Genomic DNA, 18,065 nt, shown 5'->3' with positions numbered 1-18,065 from the left:
TCTGTGTCATGGAAGGAAAGCTTGTAGGAACTGTGCAGAGAAGACTTAAAAAAAGTCTGATAACTACAGTCGCATTTGGGGAAAATGTCCTCTGAAAAGAGATAAAATGGACAGGTTAGCTCCAGAGGGCAAGATTAAGACTAGGAAATCTGACCCAGGCAGATGTAGGTTTAATGTAAAGACACATTTTTAATCTTTAGAGCACGCTAAAATGGAATGGACTGCTTTGAACAGAGATTCACGCTTCCTTTCAGAGATTCAAAGCAACGAAATTCCCTTACTTGACAAAGACCCTTATAATCCGTGTTGCCCACACACATTTATTTAATATCACAAACATGGGACATACAGGGGACTCTTACCGTTTATAGGATTGAGTGGCTTGTCAGATGTTTCTTTTGAGGCTGGGGAAAGGGAAAAGAAAGAGATAAAGCTGGCATTCGGTGATGGAAGTAGTTCCCCCACCATTATAGGGATATAATTTAGCACCCCTATAAAACCTAGGAATGCCTCAAATCAAAATGCATTTTTCTCTTCACACTGAGAATCTCTTAAGTGCACAGGAACGCATGAGATCAGGTGAATTATCTATTATCGGAAAGATATTTACGATGCCTAAGGTGGAAGGGCACGATTCATATCTGGTCCTCACAGGAACTCAGACATGATAGTAAGCCAGCAGGGAGGAAATAGCTGAAATATTTGGAAGAACAGACCCTCCCTGCCAGAGGTTACTGTGAATTCAAGTGTTTTCCACTTCTGCCCTTCTTCAAAGCGACAAAGCAATGAGGTAGTCAAATTAATGAAGTATTGTAATAGAAATGGAAAGATTAGAGTATGCTGAAGAGTGGAATACAGTTTTGTTCTTAAGAGGCACGAGAGATAGGAGAGAAGCACTTTGATGTAAGAGGCTGGCTGGAGGGGCTATTCAGCTTCAGTGTCACCAAAAAAAAAAAAAAAAAAAAAAAAAAACCAAAAAAAACCCAGAATGGATTAGCATGATTTTGTTATCATTACAGATAGATAACGCATGAGAAAATAGACATTAGCAGGTTGTAATTCAACAGAGAGTTTTAGATAAATGTAAGCCATAAGAGCTAGGGATCTAGCCAGTGTACATTTTATCAGAACTTCCTGTGGGTTGAATTTACAGCGCCCATAATGGCCAGCAGTCCTCCCATTTATATTTATGGATTCCAGTCCTCCCCACAAAAGTAAAACATAAATGGAAATGCATTACCCTAGTATACCAATGGCATGAGTGAGGGAACCCCCAAAGTGACGGTGTTCAACTTTCAGGGAAGTATCAACCCCAAATGCTCATAAGCCAGTGTCCCACAGTGCAATTTATGCACATTTGCATTTGCGAGAAGCTTAGTCCTAATTGTGGACATCAAGGCCTTTAAACCTGAGAATGAAAGTGTTGGATCTTTGAGCACAGGTAAAATAAATAGTAAAGTCCACTTGTCACTCCTCAGACTCTAAGGCTCCTGACGATGACACAAGCACTAGGCCAATCAGACCTGGAATCATCTCACCTATCTCCCAGGCCTACCCTGGGGACCTCTCTAGCAGAGGCTGCTGGCTTCAGTCCCTGCATCCCTGTGCTCCTGTGAGTGGGCCACAACAGGTGTCCTTTTCAATGACACGCTAGTTCCTGTTCTTCTGCTTGTGCAAGTTGATTTCGTTGGGATTTTCTTTTGATGATACTAATTCCGCCAAAGATAATTAGGGAACAAGGAAGTCTGCTTTTACATTCGTGCCTTGGGATGTACAAATTTAGCATCTGAAGGAAAATGAACTTCACTAAATGAGAGGAGAGAGGAAACTCTATTTTCAAAGAGAAATGAGTGCTTCTTCGGTTTTGGATGCAACTTAAAGAATTAAACCTTTTCTTATGACCCTTCTGGTGATATAAACAGTCATCATTTCGTTCAGTGTTTTTTGCACAGAAATGGCCAGCCAATGAAATGGGCTGGTATTTGTAAGAAGGAACTTATTTTTCAATCAACAAACTCTCCAGGCTGTTGGTATTGATGGGTGTCACTCTGTTATTAATGTTGAAATGCTTCACATTTAACATATTTCCTGAAGAAAAAGATTAAAAAATAATAATAATTCAAAAGCCCACCCTGCTTTTTTGGATGATGCCTTGCATCGAACTTTTTGATTAGAGCCGCATGTGTCTGGTTGTTGAAGACATTCCATTTGCTAAGACTGATAGTTCGTTTTAAAGATTTTAGGATAAGACAAGTGGCAATAAAATGTCACAAAACTGCAATATTTTAGTGGGGGGGGGATCACAACCCACCCTAACATCATCACTGTGTCTTATCAATATGTGATCACATTGAAAATTCCTTAAAAATAGTTACTGTGCCTCTTCTGTGTATGTGCTGTGGTCCCACAACTGCACGGAGAATGGAGCAGGCCACTAATACAGATTTTTAGGATTTAAACTCTTTAAAAAAAAAATTACCCATAAGAGATGGAAAATATGCTTCCTTAGCTGCTAGAGATTTTGCTGTAAGTGTTTTAACGTAGCTCAGAGTTTACAGTAACACTTAACCTTCAGTGGGGAATGGACTTGTAAAATAGGAAAGAATTCACACAGTACTGGGAGGCAGTTGCTCAGTGCGGGATAGCTACAGAATTGGGATAACATAAACAAATTCTGCCCAACAGACCAGATATGATGATGTTTGACAAACTTATTGATATTGCCACTCGTTTAAATTCACACAGCTAATACCAATGAGTTCCAGTGAGTATGTCGGTCTGAGAGAGGAGATGAAATTAATATGTAGACTGAGAGACTTCAGAGCAAAGTCAATTATCTTTTCGGTGACTAGGGTACTTTGCATACACAAATTAAATATTATAAGTAACTGAGAATTAATTTTATACTGGAATCAATTCTGAATATTGTACTCTCATACACCTGTTATATTAGTGGGATATTTTTCATAACAAAAATATAATGAAATTGACTATGTCCCTAATTTTAAAGTTTATAAAGAATCAAGTTATATGGGAAGAAGAAAAAGGCAAAAATGTGAAGGAGAGGAAAAAGAAAGTAATTGCAATTTAAAAAAAATTGAAGGCTACGTACTTGCATATGAGAGAAAAGCAGTTTTTCAAAAGTAATTATTTTTTCCTTTTATGTAATATTTGCCCCTTAAAACAATATCATATTATCTATAAACAAGTTTAAAACATAACAATAAAAGAAACATTTTTAAACTCATTCTCTGTCTTAAATACTAGAACATCAACAGTTTCATTGTTTCTACATTCTTCATCTTATTTTTCAGTCTTCCCACTGTCCTGAATTTTATGTTCATTATTCCCTTGTTTTTTTTAAAGTCTTAATCCCTATGCATATATCCTTAAATATTGCACTATTATCTCTTATTTTTAAGCCTTATAAAAATGGTATAGTGTTGAATATAATCTTTTAGGATCCAATTTTATCAGTAAGTATGTTTTTTAAGATTCATGCCCTTGTGGGATGTAGCTGTTGTGTATTCATTTTTATTGCTGTATAATGCTCCATTGTGTGTATATATCACAAATGTTTCATACATTGTATTAGTTTGTTGCCATAACGAAATACTACAGATTGTGTGGTTTCAACAACAGAAATTTATTTTCTCACAGTCCTGAAGGCTGGAAGCCCAAGACCAAGGTGCTAGCAGGGTTGGTTTCTAGCGAGATCTTTCTAGCAAGACCTTTCTAGCTTGCAGACAGCTGCCTTTTCACTGTGTCTTCATGTGGCCTTTCTTGTGTGTGTGTGTGTGTGTGTGTGTGTGTGTGTGTATACACTTCCTTTTTTTATAGGGACACCAGTCCTATGAGATTAGGGCCCCATCCTTATAACCTCATTTAACCTTAAGAACTTCCTTGAAGGCCCTGTCTCCAAATGTAGTCATACTGAAGCTTAAGCTTTCAACATACGTATTTGGGAGGGTGGGCACAATTCAGTCTATACTGTATATTATCCTGTTGAAGGACACTGAGGTGGTTTCCAGGTTTTTGCTCTTATAATCAATCCTTCCATGAACATTCTTATACATAACTCCTAGAGCTCATGAGTAAGAGTTTCTCTAAAGCACATAAATAGAAGTGGAATTGCTGGCCCATAAGGCATGCAAATGTTCAAATTCACAAACTGGCACCAAATCATTTCCCAACATGGTTGTATCGAGTTTTATTCCACCAGAAGTGTCTATGTATTCCCAAGGGTCCACATCCTTACCACCAGTGGTTATTATCAAACATCTTCGTTTTTACCAATCTAGTGAGCATAAATATCATTTTATTGAAGGTTTTAACATTATTTCCTTAATTACAAAACTTTTTTTTTCATTGATTTGCAATTTGTAGCCTATTTTCTATAAAATTTCTATTTCATCCTATTCTCCATGTTTTATACGCTTCTATTTTTTTGGTAGACATTTATGTGCATTTTAGATACAAGATCTTTGCTGACTATATGTGTTGCTATACTTCCTAAAGTCCTTTATTTTAACCCTACTATTAAAAAAAAAAAAAAGTCTTGGTTTTAGACTTTATAAAATCCCTCACCATTTTGTGTCGTAACTGTTTTAACATGATGTGTATAAATTGTTTTCGATAATAAGTTCTTTTGACCCATTTTATTAACAGCCATTCCATGCAAAGGCACTGAAGGCAATACTATGCAAATTGGTTATGGTCCTTGTTCTCAAGATGCTGAAAGTCTAGCCCAGAAAAACAACTGAGTAGAAGCATAATAACAGAGCATGTTATTAGGATTATAATAAAAGGGTCATGGGATCCCAAAAGTCCTTTAAAATAATTTAAAGCTAAAATTGATTGAATTCTTACTATAGGCAAAGATAATCTCACTTATTCCTCTGAAAATCCCATGAGAGTATTGCTCTACTGCTGTATTTTAAAATACTGGCAAAACTAACTAAGGTCTGAAAAGCTCTCTTTGGTTGTCTGAAGGCCCCTGGCCAACAAGGGCTATAGTGGAATTTGATCTCAGGCAGTCTGACCCACAGCTCTTCTACAACATTCTCCATCCTCTTCCTCACTGAGGAGGGAGTACAGCCGCAAGGTCTTAAGAGAGGAATTAACATGGGCTGTGGTGTTGGATGTAGGCCTGAAATGATGGGAAGATTTCAGAAGTCAGAAAGCAGGTCCCTCAGCATGGATAAAGTCACGGAAGTGGTAAGGTGCAGGCTCTATTTTGAAGATAGCAAGCAGAACCTTGGGACATATGACTCCCTTTTCAAGAAGGCTGAAAACATGTGCGTGAGTGAAAGCAAAAGGAATTGTATTCCCAAGAAACTGCCATGGTCTAGAGGCCTGTCAAGTCTCTCTTTTCTCAACACTGTCCCCTGACTTCAGTCACCATGGCTTCCCTGCTACCCTGTACAGGCTCAGCACTGCCCTGCCTCAAGCACCTGGCACTTGCTTTTCTGTTTTTCATGAATGCTCTTCTCCCCACCCCCTACCCTCCCCAACCCCCTGCCCAGGACCTAGAGTGCATCCTCCTACCTACTGTTTGGGTCTACACGTAAATGTTACTCATTGCAGAGGCCTTTCCTAATTATTTTGTCCAAAACTCTAAGTCCTCGCCCTCTCTCTTCTTTACTCTGCTTTGTCTTTCCCCATAGTGCTTACCACTACCTGAGATTATGTCATATCACTGTTTTCTTACTTGCCACCCACTGGCCAAGAACTCCGGATGGTTTTTATCTTTGCATCAACCCTGATACCTAGACTGTGCTTGCTACACAATGTATGGTCTGCAGATATTTGTCAAATAAATGAAATAAAGAAATGAATGATGGATGAATGAATGAGTCAATGATGGGCATGAGGGTTCCCTCAGAGGGTTTTGCAGGTGGTGACATGAACCTGTATTTCCATAAACAGCCCATGGCAGAAACAGCAAAGGAGAAATGGGAGAGACAAAATAAAACAAAATAAAAGAAGACAGGAGAAGAAATGTGAAGTCGTACAAGAGCAGTGCAGAGTCCTGTAGCTCGGAACTTTACTTCTGGGATCAGATTATAAGAGTTCAAAACCCAACAGTGAAACCTTCTCACTGAGTAACTTTGGGCAAGTCACTGAGACTTTCTGCCTTATTTTGTCTATAAAATGGGGATGCTATTGGGGTGCCTGGGTGGCTCAGTGGGTTAAAGCCTCTGCCTTTGGCTCAGGTCATGATCCCAGGGTTCTGGGATCGAGCCCCACATCGGGCTCTCTGCTTGGCAGGGAGCCTGCTTCCTCTCCTCTCTGCCTGCCTCTCTGCCTACTTTGTGATCTCTATCTGTCAAATAAATAAATAAAATCTTTTAAAAAAAAATAGGGATGCTATTAACATTTGACTCTTGAGACTGTTGGAAGGCTTAAATGAGATAATGCATTGATTAAGTGACTGGTAAGACATAATGGTCATTAGCAGTAATAAACACTTGAACTAGGGCAGCATCAGTGGGATTGGAAGGAGGAAATGAGTTAAGAGACATTGACCAGGTAGGATGAGAAGGTCTTGGGATAATATAAAAGGGAAACACCTGGAAAAGTCTCATACTTCTGTCTGATTAGACAATGGCAATAACTTTAGATAAGGTCCAGCACCCAGATAAGGGATTTGATTTTGAGTAAGTCAGAAGGTAAGGAAGAGGAAGTAGCAGGAATGGCAAACTTTGTTTTGCAATGTTTGAGGGCTACCCAGGAGTTTTTCATGGAGATATCTAACAAAGATTAAAAATATACAAGAAGGGGGAATGACAAATTTTAGAAGTTATGTATTTATTCTTCAAGCATATCTACAACAGAATTTTCTTAAGCAGTTCCCTTCCCTTTGTATTTAAATCATGGTTTACTAGGGGCACCTGGGTGACTCAGTTAAGCGTCTGCCATTGGCTCAGGTCATGATCCCAGGATCCTGGGATCGAGTCCCGGATTGGGCTCCCTGCTCCACAGAAAGTCTGCTTCTCCCTCTCCCACTGCCCCTGCTTGTGCTCCCTCTCTCACTGTATCTCTCTGTCCAAAAAAAAAATAAATAAAATCTTTAAAAAAGATAAAATATGGCTTACTTAACCTAAATTTTGTTATCTTTCTAAGCCTTATTACTCTAACAAGTACTTTGCAAATTCTCCTACATTCCGTGAGTAAGCCCACAGTTTAGTAGACCAAAATAGTGACCCAGTCCCTACTCCTCATCCCACCTTCATGTCTGTCCCTGGTTGTTCACTGCATTGAGGAACTAAGAAGGGATTCTCAAGCTCCATGTGGATCCTGAAGATTTGATTCAAAGGTACTGTGGGGCTGAATAAAATGGCTGTTAAGGGACCCCCCCAAGGGGTGATGACCAACCCTCCAATTTGCAAACCAGAAAGCTCTTGTTTACCATGCTCAATTTTAACCACACACATTCCTACTCAGAGGAAACAGCATGCTCAGAGCCAGTCAAAGAGCAAAAAGGGGTAGTTAGAAATCTGTAATAAATGTATGTAAGTGAGACAGAAAATTAGAAAATGGCCACCTGCCAGCAGCCACATAAATTTTGGAGGAAATGCATTTTCTACTGGGATGCTTTATCATAGGAATTGCAAATATTTATTAAAAGTATTAAAATAGTCAGAATGTTAAATGTTTCTTCCAGTGGTGAAATTTCACGTTGCCGTATTAGAAGATGGGATATTCTGATACAGTGTTTATTAAAATGACTTCATTTTATTAGCCTGTCATCCATAATAAATAGGCAGGTACCTTTAAAACAAGATCTATTGAAGATAAAAGCAATTTGGGGGAGGGGCAGCATCTCATTATATGAATGTGGCTTTGAGGACACAAATACATAAATCCTGCAACTGTTTCCAAATGATGCCAATGAGATTTTGCTGTTTTGATATGAAGTTTGTTGGTTTCTGTCATCCCATAAAAGCCAAAAGTAGCATCGGCCAATAACTGCCACGCTCTCTCATGCAAGTGACACCTGATAACTATCTGGATGGCCAGCCCTTCGTGGGTTCTCAGATGCAACTAACAAGCACACCGGAGCGCAGATGATAAACTGGACTCCAAGTGAAAGGACGATGGAAGGAGGTGGTCGCTTTACTGTGGCAGGATAATAGAGATGACAGCTAGAGCACATCATTACTGAGTGGCACTAAGTTGAAGACTGACAGGATGAGCTGGACAGATTACCTCCCTAAGAGGCTTGTGGTTCGCGTGAGGCACTGACCTAATAAAGATCTTATGCCATCGCCCAGCAAAGATAGAAAGAGCCTTTTCCCATCTTAAGGTACTCTTTTGTGTAAGTCAGAACAGCTTCCTGAATTCATGCCATGAAAAATGCTGACAGTAGTGAAGGGAACGTAGTCCGGCTAAAATACGAGGAGGGGTGAGGTGAAGGGAAAAAGAGGCAGGACACGTCTGGAAGCCAAGCACTTCCTGGACAAAATAATTAAGAAGTCATTAGCCTTTGGTAGGTGGGTGGAGGGGCCCTCTTTCTTATTAGAATGCAAACATTCTGTTTAAAGTATTAGTTTCAGAGGGTTTGGGGTTGCGGTTGGGGGTGAGCCTGCTGGAGGGTATTGTGGAGGGCGCATATTGCATGGAGCACTGGGTGTGGTGCACAAACAATGAATTTTAGAACACTGAAATAAATTAAATTAAATTAAAAATATATAGGAAAAAAGTAAAAAACATAAATAAAGTATTAGTTTCATTTAGTCAATGGACTTTGGGGGCATCTCTGAAAAGGTGACAAATCTGGGTGCTGGGAATCAGAGGTGGACAACAGAGACTCAAGTCCTGCCTCAGAGATCTGACATTCTGGTGGGGAGAAGATAGATGCAAGTTTACAAATGAATATACAGTATTTCACGAGGTGATGATGACTCTGAAGAAAAAACAAAATAGGGTTACAGGGTGAGAAGTAGCAAAGGAGGTCAGGGAGTTTGCTGCAGGTGTCTGAATGCAGTCGGGGAATTTGTCCAGATCCTGTGGGATTTGAAGGAACAGCATTCCTGGCAGAGGGAACCGTAAAGGCAAAGGCCCCTTGGTGTGAGCTCAATGTTGGGATGTTGCTGTTTTCTCCAGCCTCCAGCCAGCCTTCCAGAAAGAAACACTAAAGATCTGTGAGAATGTCAGAGCTGCTTGGTCACTGCTAATTTAGGTATCTCTTTTGGTTTAGTTTCTGACATGGTTTCAGGTTCCCTTGATCTCCTCAGAAGAGGGATAAAAATATCCAATGGCAAAAACACTCTCCAGCTACTTGCAAGGGCTACTGGGTCTGATAACTCGTGTGATTTGAGAGCACCCGATGGTTCAGGGGACTAAAGTTCCAAATTTTGCTGAAATCTTAAGATGATAGTGCAATGATCATAATGAGGTATTAAACTGTGAGAGAACTTACATGTTGTCTCTCCAGAAAGCCATTCATTCATTCTTATCTTCCTTACTCCTCCCTCCTTCATTCCTCCTTCAAGTATTATCTATCTCCAAGGGTAATGCTGTTGACACTAGGTGCTCTGGGGGATACCAAGCAGTGGGCAGCAGACTAGTGGGATGCATGTGGACAGAATGTTTAGATGGCACTGGCTTGAAATCAGTGCTCTAATTTTCCACAGGCTCTGTATGGCCTAGAGATTACTAACCATATCACAGCGGAGTGATAGAACCTGCCTCATTGGGCTTTTGTGGGGGCTAAATGAGATTACTTTAATGGCTTAATAGAATGCCTAATACAAAAGAAGTGATTTTATAAATGTTAGTGCAGAGTCATCAGAACTCCTTAAGTGTTCCTGAACTTTTATCTGTTCCTATAATATCGGATCCGTTATTCAGAATTGATACTAAATTTTAAAATCACTAATTTCTACAATTTATTAAAACACTTTGCAGGTATGAGAAGGGGCACCTGGGTGGCTCAGCTGAATAAGAGTACAACTCGTGATTTCAGCGTAGGTCATGATCTCAGGGTCATGAGATCGAGCCCCATGTCAGGCTTGGCACTCAGCATGACATCTGCTTGAGATTCTGTCTCCCTTTGCGCCCCTCTCACTCGCTCTAAATAATAAATAAATAAAACCCTTTTAAAAAGCACTTTACAGGTATGAAAAGAGAATTAAGAATGAATTGGTCCATATGTTGCAGATATCAAAACATGGCACTTCCTTCTCAATAATTTATCTGTTCATTTATTCCACAAAAAGGTATTCCATGGCTGTGCTAGAGCTGCGGCTCTTATGGGAAACAGTAAAGGAATTCAGGACTTGAAGATAGTAAGAGGATGACTTGGGAGGGAAGAGATATAGATAAAATCATGATTAGAAAGCTTGTATTTCTTACTGTAGGAGACAGACATTCTGCATTTGAAAGAACAGTGAGGTAACTAGCTCAACAGGGCTTGGGACCATTGAAAAGAAGAACTCATCACTTCCTTCCTCTTCATGCCTGGATGCAAGGAATTCTGGGAGAAGCTGCGGCATCACCAGAATGTTATTCAGTCACAGTACCAGTCCTAGATGATCTGTCACTGCACCTCTTGTTCTATGAGCCCGATGAACCCCCTTTTATTTGGTTAAGACGGTGCAGCTAAGATTCTATGTAACCCTCATTAAGGCCAGGATCTGCTATCTTCCAGATATTATTCTAAGGACTAAGGATTGTGCAGTTATATTTCCGTGTGGGTCAATCTGTTGTCTACGTTTGTTTTCATTTTCTAACTATAAAATATAGGAAATAATGCCCTCTGATAGTCCAATAAAGTAAGGGCTTTGACCTGGGTTAAGATTCTCAGAATACTGAAAAACCTGTGTTAAATGTTTCCTATGACCTCTACCTGATATGCAGTGATAACCTCTACCTGAATACGTGTATAGGTTCTGGTGCCCCACGGATCCCTTCGGGCCATGTGCTTAGCATAAAGGGATGGAGAGGAAAACAACCTCATCCAGGAACGCCCCAAAAGGAGAATTCTATCATGTGATTCTTAGTTAAGGAAAATTAAGGGACTGCAGAAATTTCGGCTGAGAAAGAAGTGAATAGAAGCGAAGATGCTCATCAAGATAGCTCACTGCAAACATTTTGAAAAGTCAGGAATAGAAGTAGTGCGTGTGTGCGTGTGTACGTGTGTGTGTGTGTGTGTGTGTGCGTGTTTTGAGAGAATACTGAGGACAGTGCAGAAAGAATCCTTAGGCTTTTCCCCAAACCTAGTGCAGAGGGACAGAAGGGAGGCAGGAAAAGAAGGGAAGGAAGGACCACCACCCTCCAAAAAAAAGTGAGGAAGGGAGGATAAAAGAAAGGGGGGAAGGAAGAAATTAGGAGGGGAGGGCACGAACAGAGCAAAGGGACAGTGAGAAAGCAAGGAATGCATACTGAATGCCTGCTGTGGGAGACAAATGGTTCCCTAGCCCTCTTACATTATATCCTCACCTCTGCTCTAAAGAAGTAGATGCTTTAATCTCTCTGCTGAGGTTAAAGAAGCAGGTTTAAGGAAGGGAATCAACTTGCTCATGGTCCCATGGTTGCTAAGTGGCCCACATAGGATCCAAAGCCCAGGAATTCTACAGAACTCTGTGCTTTATGCAATCTCTGTAAGGGTATGAGCCAAGAATCCCTGAAAAGGGGTTAGTTTATTAAATGAATATTTATTGAGAACCTACAACATGCCCTGGAGACACACCAGCGGGAGAGCTTAAATCTAGAAAGGGGGAATAACTTAATAGCTATGATGATGTTAATAGCTGTGGAAAAAATTTAAGCAGGGGACAGGATATAGGATATAAGACGTGCAGGTTTGGGGTGAAGGTTACTCTTGATACAGGGAGATTGTGAAGAGCTCAATGACAAGAGGGAACTTGAACAGAAATCTAATATAAATAAAGGAAGTGAGCTATGAGGCCATCCTGGAAAGAACGTTCCAGGGATTCCAAGGATGTACCACAACAAGAGCAAAAGCCCTTTGGCTTTTAACAGATCAAGACAACAGGATAACAGGAAAGCAAAAACCTAAAAAACCTACGTGTAATAGTAACTTATATTCAGCTATAGGCAGCTCAATTACAGCTCGTCAGTGGTGGAAGCATTATCCAGGAAATACTACAAAATGTATAAAGTATATAAAATGCTTCAAGAACAACTGAGTTGGAAAGAGACCAGATCAGAGATGGTATCATAAAAGGTATTTGCATGAGTCTTAAAAAAGTAGCTGTCAGTGAACCAGGCTCTTTTGTCTCCAGAAAACCACAGGGAGCAAATAGCAAACAGAACGATCCACTAAAATTTGAGGCAGGAAAAAAGCTCTCTGGTATTGGGTCAGGTCATATTTTGTGTTTTTATTCCATTTCCTGCTTAAAGGGTTTCCATATTGCGGCGAATCTGTGTGGGGCTGTAATGGAGGTTTCCATCTGTGATCCTGGAAGAGACAGGTCCCAGAGCATAAGCCTGGTCATTCCCTGTCTTGGGAGGAAACTCAATTCAGACCTTAGGCAGAAGGACATCCATATAGCACAACAGATAATCTCCTCAAGACCAGCTGCTCCTTGCTTTTTGGGCAGAGAATAGGACCCAAATTACAGAATCTGGGACCAGCTCTGTCCTGGGTGCCACATCCTGTTTTCCTTCCTGGCAAGAACCATTGGTGTAGCCTTTTCTGTAAGATGTGTGCCAACGTGACACAACAGAAGAAGCAGCCCGTCAAATGTGAACCAGGCATTCTGGTGACTACAGAAAGGTCCTTGTCAAAATGAACTCTTGTGACTTGGAATCAGATTCCAAAGACGTACCTTCTTCTTTTCATGCACTTCCTGTTTTCCCTGGGCCCCTTTCTCCCTGACACCTGACCACCAGAGACCACTTCCTGGAAGTGAGTCCCTCGAAACAACCAACCACACCTGCTTCTTCTCTGCATCCGCACAGCTTTGGAGAAAGTTGGGCAGGAACACGTCACAGGTCCTCAGTATGCTTACGGAAGAGAACTGAAACATGTCTTGAGGGTCAAATCAGCCTGAGTTTGTCTGGTTTGGTTAAAATATGAATGGTAGACCTTTCACAGGGCCCCAAGTGCTATCTTTAATTATTTTGGAATTAAAAAAAAATGAGAAAAACGTTATGGCCATTTTGGGGAGAATTCAAAGATATGCTTCTAGGATGAGAACTTTATAATTTAAGGGATGAGTCAAACCAAGAGCATATAAGGATGCAAATGGCATCGCTGACTCTGAAGAAGGGTTCCAGCACAATGGAAGAACATGGCCAGACAGGTCACTTTCCATTGCCAAGGGTGTGACTGCTACAGAAGGTCAAAAAGGGAAGAGATTTTTGTCTTCTTGGATGGTCAGAGAAAGATCCAGGCATTTGGGATGGAGAGAAGTACTTGACCTAACTCTTGAAGGAATGAGTAAGATGTCTCTAGTTGAAGAAAAGAGTAGAATAGAATTGGCTGAAGCCAAAGTACAGAGGAGAGGCTTTCCTCCGCAGGAACCGGACTAGAGAACAAGGCTGCAGTTAGAGCAGAGTGGCGGCGCACAGAGGATTGGTGGGAGAGAAGGGGGAAAACAGAGGTGGGAACTGCATTGTCCCAGAACTCAAGGAGCAATCGGAAACAAATTCCTTAAACAAACTTCGACAAGGCCGTAGGTCTTTGTCTTGACACTAAAAGAAATAAAAAAACTAATGCACGCATGACATGATTTCACTTGCAGCCTGATTTAGCAATGTCTTTTCTGCTTTGCCTCTGCTGTTGCTTTCCCTAATTTCCTCACTGCACAAAGAAAATAAATAAATAAGTGTACTATAGTCTTATTTATCCTTCTTTGGACATTTCTTTACCAGGCAGATGGTCAATTAAGAGCACTAAACAATGACACTGTTTTCTCTGTAAACATTTTTTTCTAATAGCCTAACAAATGTAAGCCTGTGCTGCCATGCTGCTGAATACCATCTTGACTTTCTAATTACAAAGAACTGTGTCTTGATAGTTACAATTACAGCTGTAACAATGATGCCGGCCCTGAACAATACCGTTAGAGGCAAAGTGCTTATCCGAATATTCACAAATAAAGGCTTAAATTTATGCCAGAGATGTAGATGGAGGTTAAACAATTGGGAGAAAGAAAAAAAAAAAAAAGGTTGAAAACACTATAATGCTACAGATGTGAATTTGAATCCAATTACTCTAAAAAAAAAAAAACTTGAAAAGGTGCTGTTTTCTTCTGTTTTAGTAATCAATAGGTTAAGGGGTGGTTCAACTTAGCATGCTAATACCTCTAATTTTGATATTTGGCTACACTCTTCAAAGCATACTATCTTTTTAACTAAGTGGGTTTTTGTAAGGTGCAAATAAGTATCTCTCCATGTTTAAAGGTAACCGTTCTTCAATCAGTTAGCCCATAAGTGAAATAATACAACCCACGCCCCTTCCCAAAGTAGCGTTTCTTTGAAACCTTTTGTAGGCCAAAACGGTGTAAAGCGAAACAGCGATTACCATGAATTTATATGGAAAGATTTCTGAGCAGTCCCAGACCCAAAACCTGACCTCTCTCAGGCTTCTCTAATATCTTACGACACAACATCTTGCTAACGATGCACAAAAGGAATGGAGCTAGAACACAGATGTTCACAAACACAGCTCAAAGCTGCCATGGCTGGGTCCTGAGATGCTGAGTGTGGGGTGAGGTGGGGGCGCGGAGCCGGGCAAGGCCCCCCCTTGTGGCACAAGGGCTGCTGTCGCCTCTATAATCTCTTGCTGCAAAACAAACACTGAACGCTCTTTTTGCTTTTTCCGCCTTTTTTTTGTAAATGTGAAAAACCCTCTTTGAATTTTTTCAGTTAGCGAACAGATACAAAGGTAGGCCTTTCAGAAAAGCTAAGAGGCATAACTCAAACTTTCCAAAAGCAGGGGATACCTCTATATGATTTTTGAGCAACTAGTAGGTGGGTGTACAATATCCAGTACTATTTTAAGAAGTCACTATAAAGTGATGAAGCTCCTTAAGGCTTCGAAGTCAGATGGGTAGGCATCAAAAACAAAACAAAACAAAACAAAACCCCCACCCCCCCCCAAATTTTTTTCTGCCTCAGTTTCCTCATCTGGAAAATGGGAATAATAATGGCACTAACTATATAACTATTATCAACAGACTGTAGTGAGATTTAAGTGAGTAGATATAAAGCAAGCAATATAGCAACTGCTACGATAATTTTAAAAGGGCAGGAAGTATTGTTATTAGTGGAAAGTAGGCTTCAGAATGACCTTTTCAAGCCCTGAAATAGAAAAGCAAAGGCAAATGTCTAGTAAGAGGGCATCTACTTCAAGGACACCAGGGTCATTCAGTATCTCTGGGTGCGACCACAGTCTCTCCATAGCTCTTGGCCAAAGAGCATGATTATTTCACTTAATGGCATGATTTGACCAACCCTGAATTGCACTTTGCCATTAACAGCATTTTAAATTCTCATTTGGGAATTTCCTTTCTAGCTCAAGGCTGAGAGTTAACACTGGGATTTAGCATGCTAATTAAGTCTTTCTTCTTCTCCTTCTTCTTCAAATGATCCACAATCTACTATAGTACTAAGACACCAAGTGCCCCAATAAACATAAGGACAGCCATGTTCCCAGCTCTGATTGGAGTAAAACCTGTGCTTATAGATCAGCTTCATTGTTTAGTTAAAATAATATTCACAATTACTTCTACCTAATTGTGCACTGTACGCATGCCATGGCTAAGTCTGTTACATGGGAAAACTTATTTAGTCCTTCCAGAAACTTTATAAGAGAAGTAATATTTTATTTTCTTCATGCTACAGATGAGTCAATCCGACCAGACAGATTAGGTAACTTAATCAACATCAAATCATAAAATAAATGGTGGCAGAATTTGAAATCTTGTAAGCACACTAATCATGTGAAAACCTATAAAGGCCCAAAAGCAAACAGACAAAGACGAAAGCCCATGACACGTGTTAAAATGCTGAACGCTCTGTTCCAGGTTCGATTACACTCAGTCACATTATAAAGACGCCTGTCTTCCCAACCCCCCACCACTAATCATGTCCAGTTCACCTGCACACAGCTGTCACCACGATCTGCAGAAGGGCCCATCTAATTACATGATGGTTTCTGTAAAAGCCCTCGCTGCTCCCCCATTTGCATAGGATAAAGGCCAAGTCCCTTAGCTTGGCACACCGATCCCTGTGACCTAATCCTCATCTCACCTCTGAACATGCCTCCTTCACGGTCGACTTTCAAGCTGAGAATCGCAGTTCCATGAATAGGCCCTGCTGCTTCACACTTTCTTGCCTTTGTCCCTGCTTTCCTGCTGCCTGGAACAGAGGCCACACATCGTTTTCCTTACAGACCTGCCTTGAGCCCACCAGGTGGCACAGTCCACACCGCCAACACGTGTCCCCCATCTTCACTCGGTGCATCTGAGCCCTGGCATTGCACCATTTATTTTCTTGGTTTTCTCCCTTGATTAGACTTTTAAACTCCTATAGAATAGAGAATCTATCTTAATGATGGTTTAATCTCTAGCATCTTAGTCCTTGCAAATAAGTAATTGGTGACTGCTGAGTGAGCGTAAAGGAGGAGAAAGAAAAATCTTTATAAGTATCCAGGAAAACTGAGAAAACCCCACCCAACCTCACTGACTTTGATAGTCTGAAAACGTTAACAGAGCCATCACACTTTCCCTGCTTTTCTAGAATGAGCATTTAAACCTCTTCTCTGGCCCTGCTTTTCTCCCAGTGAATTAGAGATCTGAAGATGGGCCCTCTAGGGATCTATGGTTTAGAATCTGATGGGCTTAGGAGTGGAAAACAACCATTATCTTTGAGATATTTCCTTCTCAGAGAAATTATATCGAGTTAGAAGACTCTTGAGTTGTCTTGCCATTCCTTGGATCAGCAGGACCTACATCAATATCTTCAGGTATTAATTGCAAACTCCATGAGAGCAAGATCTGTGTCGAATCCATGGGTGTCTAAATCCACCATGTGCGCCATGCCCAAAAGCTCTCTGTCAAATGCATGGGGTGTGTTAGGGAACCCATTATTGAGAAGAGAGAGAAAGTAACCTGTAAGGTGGGTGTGATACTTCAGATTCTCTTTACACAAAGAATACTCTTTTGACTCCTCACTTTCTACATTCAGAACAAAAATAGGCCTCCATGGGAAGAAAAACTAGCTTTGGGATTTTCATCCTGAAAATTGAAGGTAGGCGGTTGTGGTTGTATTTTCCAAGATGGAAAAGAGGAGAAAAGAGGTTTGAGTTCAGTTCAGTTTGGCCATATTCATTCTGAGACTAGACTTTCAAAGGGAGATACTGAGTGGATGGAGGAATATAGGACTCTGGGGCTTTGGGGAGATGTCAAGGTTAAAGATGTAAACCATGCAGCTATGGGCCTGAATGGGATGATTTGGGAACAGCATGAAGACAGAGGAGACCAGAGAGAATGAGAACAGGACACTCTAAAATTTCGAGGTCAAGAAGAAGAGAAAGATCCAGAAGAGATATCTAAGAAGTATCATACAGTAAGGCAGGAGAGAGTGCTATTCAGGAAGCCAAGGGTGGCAAGTGCCAAGGAGGGATCCACTGTGTTAAACACTATCAAACTGTTAAGTGAGATAAGGCCCAGGAATTAAACACTGGATTGAGTAACATGGAAAAATCTCGAAATTTAGATGACTGGTTTACTTCTTGCAGATCACCTAGTGCTTGACTGTTGCTGTTGTTGCTCCATTTGATTAGTCATGCTATGCTTTTGTGCTTGCTTCCCTGGGCACCGGCCCTTCAGGCTGAGCAGTGAGGAGACTTCCCTATGTTTCTGATGGGAAGTTAAACCTCAAGGAACTGAAGCAAGGGTCACACATCATTAAGGAAAGGTCAGTTTCCAGGCAGGAATTGGTATTTTCTTTTCTCCCATTTCCATATTGCAAAGATGCCTCAGGCTTCCTGGAGTTTCTATTAAGAATTCCAAATCTCCCAGCAATGATTTTTAAATACTAGTTTTCCCTAGGACAGTTCTCTTTAGCTCGGCTCACCCCCACAATAC

General features: G+C 40.7%; 1 long non-coding RNA gene across 1 annotated transcript in view; it reads right to left on the bottom strand.

Moving 5' to 3' along the window:
• The window catches only part of LOC116877244, a 321,390-nt gene continuing 303,325 nt past the window's right edge, over positions 1-18,065 (bottom strand). The window contains exon 5 of the long non-coding RNA XR_004384593.1: positions 1-404. This is a non-coding gene — a long non-coding RNA (uncharacterized LOC116877244). The remainder of the gene's footprint in view (positions 405-18,065) is intronic.

The sequence above is a fragment of the Lontra canadensis genome, unplaced genomic scaffold (assembly GCF_010015895.1).
Source record: "Lontra canadensis isolate GAN:19392208 unplaced genomic scaffold, GSC_riverotter_1.0 scaffold50, whole genome shotgun sequence".
NCBI classification, from domain to species: Eukaryota; Metazoa; Chordata; class Mammalia; order Carnivora; family Mustelidae; genus Lontra; species Lontra canadensis.
The sequence above is the reverse complement of the archived record's forward strand: the minus strand, read 5'-3'. Positions and strand labels throughout refer to the sequence as shown.